We start from the raw sequence: 12,482 nt of genomic DNA, 5'->3' as shown, positions 1-12,482 counted from the left end.
GTATGCATGTGAGAGCTGGACAATGAATAAGGAAGACCGAAGAAGAATTGATGCTTTTGAGTTGTGGTGCTGGCGAAGAATGCTGAAAGTACCATGGACTGCTAAAAGAACTAACAGATCTGTCCTGGAGGAAGTGCAGCCAGAATGCTCCTTGGAAACAAGAATGGCCAGACTTCATCTCACCTATTTTGGTCATGTTGTAAGAAGGGACCATTCCCTGGAGAAGGATGTCAAGCTTGGTAGGGTGGAGGGTCAACGAAAGAGGGGGAGGCCTTCAACGAGATGGATTGATACGGTGGCTGCAATGATGGGCTCAAGGATAGCAGGGATTGTGGGGCTGGCGCGGGATCGGGCAGTGTTTCATTCTGCTGTGCATGGGGTCGCTATGAGTCGGAAATGACTTGATGGCCCTTAACAACACCAACAACAGGAAGAAATTCCTGGTAACCTATTTCCAAAAAGCAGCTAATAGAAATCCTATGGATCACAGAATATTGTCCAAGACTTTGACTCACTCACATTGTATGTCATCAGGTAGAACTGGTTGCTGCATAAGGACATCATGTTTAATAAAACAGTGGGTCAGGGAAGGAAAGGAAAACCCTCAGTGAGATGGACCACACGATGGCTCTATCAAAGGACATACCAACAATCCTGAAGATGGGGCAGGACCAGGCACGCTTCTGTTACACAAGGTTGTCATGGCTATAGAGCCAACCCAATGGCAACGAACACAACCACAAATGCTGAGAATATCTTTAGAAGGTCCCTAGAGGAAGCAATATTCAAGCCGAACTCTGAAGAATTAATAGGAGTCACCAATTCAAACCCTGGTGCAAGTCTGACCAGACAGTATTTCATTCTGTTGTACACGGTCACTGTGAGTTGGAGCTGACTCTATGGCACCTAACAACCACAATACAACAAAAAAAGGAGACCAAGTGTAAAAAATGAATGAAGGTCTAAGAGCAAGTTTACCATATTTTAGAGAGATCTGAACATAAAGACAATGAACATCTTTACCACTGGACCAATAAACAACATCATGATAAATGACAAAGAAACTGAAATTGCCAAGGGTTTCATTCTTCTTGGATCATCAATCCATGCCCATGGAAGCAACAGTCAAGAAATGAATGTACTGCACTGGGCAAATCTTTGGCAAAAATGTTTCTTTCAAATCTCATGAAGCAAAAATTTCGTTTTGAGGATTAAGGTATGCCTGATGCAAACTTTGGTATTTTCAATCACCTCACATGGATGTGAAAACTGGACAATGAAAAAAGAAAACCTAAGAAGTGATGTATTCAAATAACAGTGTTAGTGAAGAACACTGAATATATAGGGATCACCAGAAGAACTAACAAATCTATACTGGAACATGCCGTAGAAGCAAGGATGCTGACATGTCATCTTGATTTCTTTGGACATGTCATCAGGAGGGATGGTTGCAAAAGGACAACATACTGGGTCAAGTAGAGGCTCATTGAAAAAGAGAAAGACCCTCAATGAGATGGGTTGACACAGAGGCTACAACAATGGGCTCAAACCCAATAACAACAGTGAGGGTGGCACAGGGCCAGGCAACATTTCATTCTGCTATACATAAGGTCACCACGAGTTGGAGTCAACTTGTTGACAACAAGGAAATTCAATTTGTCCTACACATAACGTGAAATCAGTGAAGGGCTCCAACTGGAGGAGTAATGCCATCGGATTTACATTAGGACCCTCTGACTCCACGTAATGGGTGGTGGGAATAAGAGTGTAACTTGATACTGAAAGACCAGCTAGGAGGTGGCTTCTACCACATAGATTACAATCAGAGTGGCAGGGACAGAGTAATGCCAAGGAGGAACAGAAAGAATCAAAATGATCCAAGATGGATTCAGAATGTGGGATGGCATAGACATGGTGACTGATGATATATGACTGTTGATGAAGGAGAAGATAAAGACATGATTCTGTTAAATCCAAAATGCTCTCCATGTATAAGAAGTTACCATTCAGTATGGAAGGTCTGACAGGACTACCTTCTGTGTTTATATTCTACTGCTGCTGTAATCAACTGCCATAAGCTTAGAGGCATGCAGTTCTTTGGGGCAGAATCTAACCCAGGTCTGACCACGCTAAAATGCAGGTGCTGGCAGGTGTGCATTCCTCTCTAGAGGCTCGATGTAGAATCCATGTCCTTGGCTTTTCCAGCGTTAGTGGCTATCTACCTGTGGCTCATGGTCTCTGCCTCCATCCTCACTTCCAGCAACAGGAGGTCAAGTCTTTCTCTGACCCTTCTTCCACTGTCATAAACCCCTCTGACCACAGCCAGGAACAGTTCCTGGCTACGGACCCACGTGATAGCACTGGGCTCACCAGGACAATCCACAATGTTCTCCCCATGTCAAGGTCAGCTGATCACCAAACTTAATCCTATTCTCAACCCTAATCCTTTTTGCAATGTGACATCACATATTCCCAGGTTCCAAGGATTGGGATGTAGGCATTGTAGGGAAAGGGCATTCTTGGGCTTATCACTCTTACCGATCACTCTTACCTACCACACTCACCACAGCATTACTCCCTGTACATCCTAATTCACATTCCAGTTAGTTCCTAGAATTACTTTGACAACATTGTGTTAGGAACACAGCATATTTGTGGGCCATTTTCTTCCCCGAGAGCCTTGCCTGAAAGGCTCCCATTCAGTAATATTTCAGCATAATCTCTACAGAAATAATTTCCCCACACATGCCCTTCGTCCTTCTGTACCTAGAGCACTGCCAAAACCCTGCCTCCTTCTGTGAACTGCATAATTTTCTTCTCACAGCTTCCCTTCACAGGACCACAACATTTATAAACATAAACTTTGCTAGTTATTAAGGTAATGGTCCAGTTTTTTCAACAAATGAAATAGTTCACCCAAAGTCATATACATTATGGCCTGTCGTATGATCTTTTAATTTTCCAAAAATCCATATTCAATGAAAAACCAATTTAAAAAAATGCATTGGTCATAGTTTTGTAACAAATAGTTTATGTTGTTGTTATATGCCATCGAGTCAGACCTGACTCATAGTGACCCCTCCTTGGGTTTCCGAGGCAGTATCACTACGGAAGTAGATTGTCCAACCTTCCTTCCAAGGAGTGAGTGGCTGGTGGGCTTGAACCGCCGGCCTTCTGGTTAGCAGGCAAATGCCTTAGGCACTATGCTACCAGAGCTTCTAACAAAAAGTTTAGGGGGAAAATATATTGCTTTACAATTCAATGGCTTTAGAAATTATTTTAATTTTTTTTTATTAGCAGAAAAATAATTTCATGCTACTTCTGTTGATGAAACCTAAAAAGCAAAATATCAAAGAGTAGAATTCAATCATCATCATTGTTGGCCACTGACATAGCACAGGACTAAGGAGTTTTATAGAATCAACACCTACAGGTGTCGGAATTGTGCTTGAATTTCTCATTACTATGAGTCCTCAAAAGGCAAATGACCCAGGTAATGAAAAGCCATTAAAGAACCTGAGGCAACAAAATAAATCGAGGAAAAAAATTATGTTACACTGATTTCATATACTGGTTTCCTAAATGAGAACTCTTGATGGAGTAACTGTGGAAAGATTGTTGATGGACTGATATTGGCCCCATTCACTGCACCTGAATACATGATCTTCCATCATTCCTGTGGGAGTGGCCTGACCATGGACCCTGGGCATTAGGGGCACTTTGTTGTATTCCTGTCATCATCCTAGCCCTCCACTACACTGCTTCCCACCGTGGGCTGGTGCTAGGCCTGGCCTCCAGACATGGCTTGCAAAATGGGGCAAGTGGAAGAGGGATTAATTTCCTTTCTCTTCAAATGATCCCAAACTTATGCTTGAGGGGTGTACTATTACAGTATGAGTTTAGAATCAAAGATGACAAGGTATCAATAAATTATTTTATTTCACAATAATTATAAATACGTTAACCCAAATTAAAATACCTGTAATAAATATACAGCTCAGTCTCAACTAAGCTGTGAAATTAAGTTGTCAACATTACTTACCCTGAATCATTCTAAACACAAATACATATAGTTATATTTGTTATGTGGATTTTTTGTATAAGTGCAATTATGAAAATAATAGACCATTTTCAAATGTGTTTGGCAATTAATATTTGTGAGTTCCCTAAAAAATTTATGTTTTTTACACTTTAATTATTTTCCTTTAATGGACTAAAATGTTTACTCTGATACATTTACACATTTTTAGTTTAAATGGATAGCACACTTGCTATGCCCATGAAACAATAATGGCATGAGTGGCCCTTTCCCATGGGTAACATGCAATGATACAATATTTTATTTTTCTATATATTTACAATTAACTTATTAAATTCCTGAGATGTGATATAAATGTAGTATACAGTAAAAAGGAACAGAGAAATTGTTTGATTAGCTAGTATTTCTTTACATCAAAATATTAACTTACTGCTTTTATTTTCACCCTGATGTCTCAGTGCTTGGGAGCTCTGGTGGCAGGCATAGTGCCTAAGGTATGTGACTGCTAACCAGAAGGCTGGTGGTTCATACCTACCTGCCACTCCTCAGAAGGAGGGTCAGGCCATCTACTTCTGTAGTGATACCACCTCAGAAACCCAAAGAGGGGTCACTGAGTCGGATCCGACTAGACGGAGGTAGTGGGTTTGGTTTGGTCTCAGTGCTCAAAGCAATTGGTTGCTAACTAAAAGGTCAGCAGTTCAAACTCACCAGCTGTTCTGCAGGAGAAAGAGGTGGCAGTCTGCTTCGGTAAAGATTCGAGTTTCAGAAACCCTATGGCGCAGTTCTACTGTATCCTACAGGATTGCTACTAGTCAAAATCAACTCAATGGCAATGGGTATTAATGGATTTAAAATGCTATTTTTTAAAAACTAGGAACTATTTTCTTGTATGTTACACCATTTCTTCTATTCTTGGTATAACTACACTTATGTGTGTGTGTGTGTGTGTGTGTGAGGGCAAGCGCTTGTGTGTGTAAACGCACACTACATACACAATGATATTTTCTACAAAGACAGAAGATTTGCATGTTTCTAAACTTTTTACATCAAATATTATGCAGGAAAACTTTTCCTTAAAGGGTTTTGTGTTAAAACATACTGAATATGTGTCACACAGCTTAAAAAAATATGGTATGAATAATCATTAGAAAAGCTGACGTCTTTCATGGCATTGTAGTAGTTGTTGTTGTTATATGCCGTCGGATCGGACCCGACTCATAGCAACCCCTCCTTGGGTTTCTGAGGCAGTATCACTACAGAAGTAGATTGCCCAACCTTCCTTCCAAGGAGTGGCTGGTGGGTTTGAACCGCCAGCCTTCTGGTTAGCAGTCAAGTGCCTTAGGCACTATGCCACCAGAATTTCCTTCATGGCATTAGTGATCAGTATTTTAGCATCTGGAATTTTAAGGGTGTTAACAGGCAGTTCATTCATCAGTTAGAATGGTGTCTCAGAAACATAAAGTATCTGAGGCTGAATCCTGGATTTCCAATGCCCTCCCTGGGGTAAGTTAACCTCTAAAAACATTAATTGCCTCATTTGTAACATGTAATTTCCTAGTATTCATTTACAAATGTGAAGTGATAATGTAAAACTATTTCAAGGGAGAATTTTTAGGTGATACGAATTTTCGAATATATTATCCTAATATATTCAAATAAAATGAAAATGTTTCTTACATTTATTTGTCCATTAAATATTTACAATATTTTCATGTAATAAAGAATTATAAATGTACACTGATTAATTCCCTGTCAATATACTGCTGCAACAATTTTTGAATTATGTTCAGCAATATTGTACTTGTGTGTGAGGTTGATGATATTGTTCGATAACTTCCACATTTTGTTGGATCACCAAGTATGGACAACAGAACTGTGTGGGCAGATCCAAAAGTCAATATGAGTAGACTAGAATATAAATTATTTCTCCAGAACTATCTGGGTAAATTATTCAATTGAGTATATAGCGTTGTAAGAAATGACTCAGAGGAAGAGATAAAAATAAAAAATAATAATAAAAACCCTTCAATAAAACTTTGTCTGAATTTTCTTTCAAACCAATACATTTTTGAACTACTAAAAACAAACTTCCTCATAAAACATTCATGTTGTCGTTGTCGACTACCCTCAAATAGATTCTGACTCAATATGAGCCTATAGGACAGAGCAGCACTGCCCCATAGAGTTTCCAAGGCTGAAACCTTTATGGGAGCCGATAAACAGGCCCTTCCTCCTGTGTAGCCACTGAGTAGGTTCAAACTGCCCACCTTTCCTTACCAGCCCCGTGCTTAACCACTGCACCACCAGGGAAATGTAAGACATTACTAACAGCATTCTACTGTAAGTTTGTTAACTTGCCTGCAGGTATTTCATTTTTACCATTGTTGCTTAAGGGGCTGAGGACTGTGTACACTGGACCTATGGGTGCACATGTCACCTTGATTACATAGGCAGTAAAGTTCAAATCCTCTTGGAGCAAGAAGCTTTTGTTTCCACACAGTATGTTTTAAAATGTAGATATCCAAGATCTCCATATTGTATCACTTTCCATAATAGTGATACTAGAGTTATTACCATTGTCAAGGATTAGGCACCAGTAAGGAGCCAGCGGGAGGCACAAATAGTTAAGTGTTTGACTACTAACTAGTCAAAAGGTTGCCAGTAAGAATCCACCCAAAGGGACCTCAGAAAGCAGAAAGGATGCATCCTAAGTCAGAGCCTTCACTCAGTCAGGAAATGCTCCATGAGTAAGTACAGCAATCCACTTTTCTTCAGGCACACACCTTTGCACAGTATATCTCAGTACAAGGCCAAAAGGTACAGATCACTGAAAAACACCACTGAACAACTAATATGCACATAATTTCAAATCAAAGTCTTTCTTTTCTTTACATAAGCCACATGTATCATTGCGTTGAAATTTATTACCAATAACTGCACATTTTAGTTGCTATTATGAATGGCTTTTCTTTACTTCTTTCATAGATAATGTCTCTAGTGATTCACCATTACTCTACATTTCATCAAGTAAAAGAGGTATGCTTGTCTTATGCCTAAGAGCTCTAGTAGTATGGTACTTAAAGCATCTGGCTACTAACTAAAAGGTTAGTGGTTCGAACCCACCAGCAATTCCATGAGAGAAAGATGAGGCAGTCTGCTTCCATAAAGATTTACAACCTTGGAAACTCTGGGGGCAGTTCTCTATGGTTCTACATGGTCACTGTGAGTTGGAATCAACTCAATGACAGTGGGTGCTGGTGGTGTTTTATGCCATTTTCACACCCCTTTTGGAGACCTACTGAGTTTTCATCTTTTCTTTCCTCTCTCAGGATGAGAACAGCTTACTTGGAGCACTGGGTATTTAAAACCAAAAACTAAACCCACTGCCATCCAGTCTATTCCAACTCCTCGAGGAGCTCAGGTGGGGCAATGCCTAAGGCATTTGACTGCTAACCAAAAGGTTGGCAGTTCAAACCCACCAGCTGCTCTGTGGAAGGATGATGGGGCCATCTACTTCCATAAAGATATACCACCTCAGAAACCAATGGGGGTTGCTATAAGTCAGTATCGACTCGTTGGAGGTGAGTTTGGTTGTGTGTGTTTTTTGTTTGTTTGTTTTAGAGTATAAACCTTCAGGTCATAGCAGAACTGCTCTATAGGGTTTCTGAGGCTGTCAATCTTTACGGAGTAAAGCCCAAACCAAACCCACTGCCTTCCAAGTCAATTCTGACTCACACCGCCCCTAGAGGACAGAGAATTGCCCCACAGGGTTTGCAAGTTTGAAATCTTCATGGAAACCAACTGTCTCATCTTTCTGCTGTGGAGTGGCTAGTGGGTTCAAACAGCCAACCTTTTGGTTAGCACTCAAATGCTTTATCACTACACCACCACAACTCCCTGAGCACTTAAAATACTGCTGAATTATAGTTCACTGGTTTTTAGGTATTTCATTTGTCCTCATGTCCTTATGTAATTAACAGTACCTTTATAAAAGTTCTCTGAATCATTAATGGACATCAGTCTTACAATTCCAGTGTGATACCACAGCCCTCTACTCAAGAAGGAAAGTGATTCTGAATCTTTGGAGAAAACTTTGGGTGAATTTTTTTCATTTTTAATACATGACATTATTTCAGTAACATAATATTGGAATATATAGGTGTATATACATTATACAAATAGGGAGACTAGGAGAGAGAGGTGGTGCTGTACTTAAAGCATTTGGCTGCTAACCAAAAGGGTCAACAGTTCGAACTCACCGGCCACCCCGCTAGAGAGAAAGATGAGGCAGCCTGCTTCTGTAAAGATCTGCAGCCTTGGAAACCCAACAGGGGTTGCTACGAGTCAGAATTGAATCAATGGCAGTAGGTTTGGTGGGGGAGAGAAAGAAGAGTATTAAAAACACCACGGGCTGCTAGAAGAATGAACAAGTCTTTCTTGGAAAATTACAGCTGGAATGCTGCTCAGAAGCAGGACAGGCCAGACTGCATCTCACCCACTCTGGTCATGTTTTCAGAAGGGACCACTCCCTAGAGAAGGATATCATGCTTGGTAAAGCAGCAGGTCAGCAAAAAAGTGGACGACCCTCAATGAAATGGACCAACACCCTGGCTGCAGTGACAGGCTCAAGCGTAGCAAACATTGTGAGGATGGTGCAGGACCAGTGTTTTGCTCTGTTGCAGGGTCTCTATGAGTCAAAGCCATCCTGATGGCACCTAACAACAACAAACAGAGAGAGAGAGATCTTTTTTCTCTTCTTTTTAAATTGTGATTTGGGTGAAAATTTACACAGCAAATTTATTTTCCATACAGCAGTTCACATACAGTTTGTCTTATGACACCTACCACAATTCACCCCAATGCAACAGCTCCCCTCCCATGTCCTCCCTATAGTTACCTCTTCCCAGTGTCCATGCCTCCACACAGTCCTGTCCCCTGAACTGTCTCCCTGTACATAAACAGCCCTTCTTTCTCCCATGCTTGTTCTCTCCAAGGAGTGTATCTACCTTAGGTAAATGTTCAACTCCTATGCCTGTCTTTTGTTTGGCTGGAAGACAGAGGGGTGGGTTCAATTCCAGACCTGAAGGGCAGTTAGGGGCTATAGTCGTAGTGGATTCACAAGGCTCTATAGGACCAGTAGACCTGCTCCCCCCCCCTTTTTTGCCAAATGATTTTGAATTTTGTTCCACATTGTTCTCCCTCTCTATCCAAGATTTCCTATAAAGATCCCTCTCCAAGAGGTTGACAGTGGTAGCTGGGCACCATCTAGTTCTTCTGATCTTATAGCTGTATAGGCTGCAGATCACATGGTGAACTAGGCACTAGGACTAATTGTTTCCATGAATCTTTGGTTTTCTTCATTCTTCTTTGCTCTGGATGAGACCCATAGTTACATCTAGATGGCTGCTTACAAGCTTTAAGATCCCAATCACCACTCACCAAAGTAGGAGGTAGAACAACGTTTTATGTAGTATATTATGCCAATTGAGTGTGATGTCCCCTGTGGCTATGGTCCCAAGCCTACAGGTTCAACTACTTGGTCCCTCTGGGTAGCTGGCTGTGACCAAGAAGTGACTACAACCTTGTGTCAGCTCTTCTATACACCTGGGAATTCAGATCATACAAATACACTTATAGGATCATTGTCTGCCAATCCTATACATGGTCTTGGGTACACTCCCAGCTTCACAGACATACCTAACAGTTCAGCCTGTCCACCCATCTGTCCACCCATATACCCATGTTTGCCTTCACTGACAATGCAATATTGTATGTGCAAAAGGGTTCATCTTTGTTGTCTGTACCTCACATGTACCTCTCTATGTCTTCCTCTTCCTTAATGCTACCATGTTGATCACTCACATTTGGTACACTGCTCTTCTCTTCACCCAAATCAATACTTAGCTCTACCTATCTAATAATGTTCCCTTCCCTCCCCTCCCACCATAACTAACAAAGAAAATTTCCTCCCATAGATATACCTTTCCTTGACTTTTACAATATTTGTCCTTCTGTGATTGACTAATTTCACTCAGCATAATGTCCTCCAAGTTCATCCACATTATGTACTTCTTTAGGATATATACCTAGTAATGGAATGGCAGGGTCAAGTGGTATTTCTAATTCTAACTTTTGAAGGAATAACCATACTCCTTTCCACACTGGTTGTACCATTTTACAGTCCCACCGGCAGTGTATGAGAGTCCCAGTCTCTCCACATCCTCACCAGCATTTGTTATTTTCTGTCTTGTTGAACTTTGTTACTAGTACTGGAGCAAGATGGTATCTCATTGTTGTTTTGATTTGCATCTCTCTAATGGTTAATGGTCATGAGCATTTCTTCATATGTTTGTTGGCTGCCTGAATATCCTCCTTGGTGAAGTGTCTATTCATGTCTTCTGCCTGCCCATTTTTTAATTGGGTTATTTGTCTTTTTGTTATTGAGGTGTTGGAATTTTCTATAAATTCTAGAGATAAATCCCTTGTACAGACAGAGATCTTATATATAAATACTTATCTACATGGAGAGAAGGAGCTCTGGTGGCATTGTGGTTAAAGCACTTGGCTGCTAACCAAAAGTTCAGCAGTCTAAATCCACAAGCTGCTCTGTGAGAGAACGATGAGGCAGTCTGCTTCCATCAAGACTTACAGCCTTAACACCAAACATCAGGCTACAGGTAAACACATAAACACCTGAGAGGATCAGATGGGGGTCAGTGATCAGGATATACTCTAAACCAAAGACAGATTCAGTGCAGGCTAATCTGGCACAGATACCAGTGATATAAAATACCTGCAATCCTTACAGAAACAATAGAAGACAGACACAGAGTAATAATCCCTCAGACACCCAGACAGTGCGGGAGAGGGATCCAAAGGATCTACCACCTCAGGACCATAGTCCTGGGGGACACCAGACTCAAATGGCACAACAAAATACATAAAAGCCTTATTCCTCATCCTACTTTGGTGAGTAGCGACTGAGGTCTTAAAAGCTTTCAAACAGCCATCTAAGATGCACCTAATGATCTCCTATCATCAGAAGCCAAGAAGAGTGGGGGGATAAAAAAGGACATTTGGTAGCAATCAGCCCTAGGACACAATGGCTGTCGAGACCAGAAGAACTAGATGGTGCCCAGCTACCAATGCCAACCACTCAGGAAAGGATCAAAGGCGAAGATCCTGGATATAGTGGGAGGAAAAATGTGGAACAAAACCCCAAAACTCAATAGTGACCAGAATTACTGTTCAGATGGAGTCTGGTGAGATGCCCGATACTATAGCCCTGGGATACATTATTGGCCTGGAACAAAACTCACTACCAGGGGCTAGCTCTCAGCCCAATAGTTAACAAGATGTCCATGCAGACCACTCAACCCACATACTCTATGGAAATACATCCCTTAAAGCAATAGACCATGGGGCACCAGAGGGGCAACATTCACATGCAGGAAATGCAGGACAAACATTAGTGCATAACTTTGAGAGGTATGGTGGGGGTTACTGGTCAGAGAGGGGAGGAGACTGGGTAAGGGTTGGGCATGGTCAATGGCGAGTGAAACTAAATGTACACATAATGTTGAATGTAAAACAAAATCTTAAAAAAAGAAAAGAAAAGAAAAAGAAAGACTTACAGCCTTGGGAACCCTAGGGGCCATACGACTGTCGTAAAAAGGGTTGCTAGGAGTCAGAATGGATGCAATGGCAGTGGACTGGGTTGAGTTTGATGTCTGCAGCTGCACAGAGCAGTGATAGTAGAATTCTCACTCTCCAGGAGAGCCAGGTTCTGTTCCTGCACAACACGCTTCAGGGAGAGTCACCACCCACCTGTCAGTGTGTATTTCTCTGAAGCTAAACTGGTTTCAGTGGAGCTTCCGGACTGAAAGAGAAAGGCAGAAAGGCCTGGAGATCTACTGCCAAAAAGACAGTGAGGGAAACCCTAAGGATCACAGAGCTCTGAGTCCACTGTCCACGGATTGCCTGAGTTACAGTCAGACTCAATAGCAGCTTATAACAGTCACATCACTGCCAATGTACTGATTTCCTCTGACACAATTTATAGGCATTTACATGCATGTACACATACATACGCATATGCATATTTGTATATGCATATATATCACCCCTTTCAATTGGAAGAAAAATTAAAAATGATTATTTTGCACACAATACATTTTTTCAATTAATACCTGACATACTTGTTGCCCTCAAGTCGAACCCACCAGCAACAGCAGAATGGCCCCATAGTGTTTCCAAGGCAGTAATATTTACAAAAGCAGATTTCCATAGTTCTCCTGTGGACTGCTGGGGGGTTCAAACTACTGACCTTCCCATTAGCAACCAAGCACTGAAACACTGTGCTACTTTTTAATTTATACCATGTTGCTGTTGCTGTTCCGTTGAAACACTGTGCTACTTTTTAATTTATACCATGTTGCTGTTG

Source organism: Orycteropus afer, unplaced genomic scaffold, assembly GCF_000298275.1.
Source record: "Orycteropus afer afer isolate SDZICR_OR568_19922 unplaced genomic scaffold, OryAfe1.0 scaffold00303, whole genome shotgun sequence".
In the NCBI taxonomy this organism is placed as follows: Eukaryota; Metazoa; Chordata; class Mammalia; order Tubulidentata; family Orycteropodidae; genus Orycteropus; species Orycteropus afer.
This window is presented reverse-complemented; position numbering follows the sequence as displayed.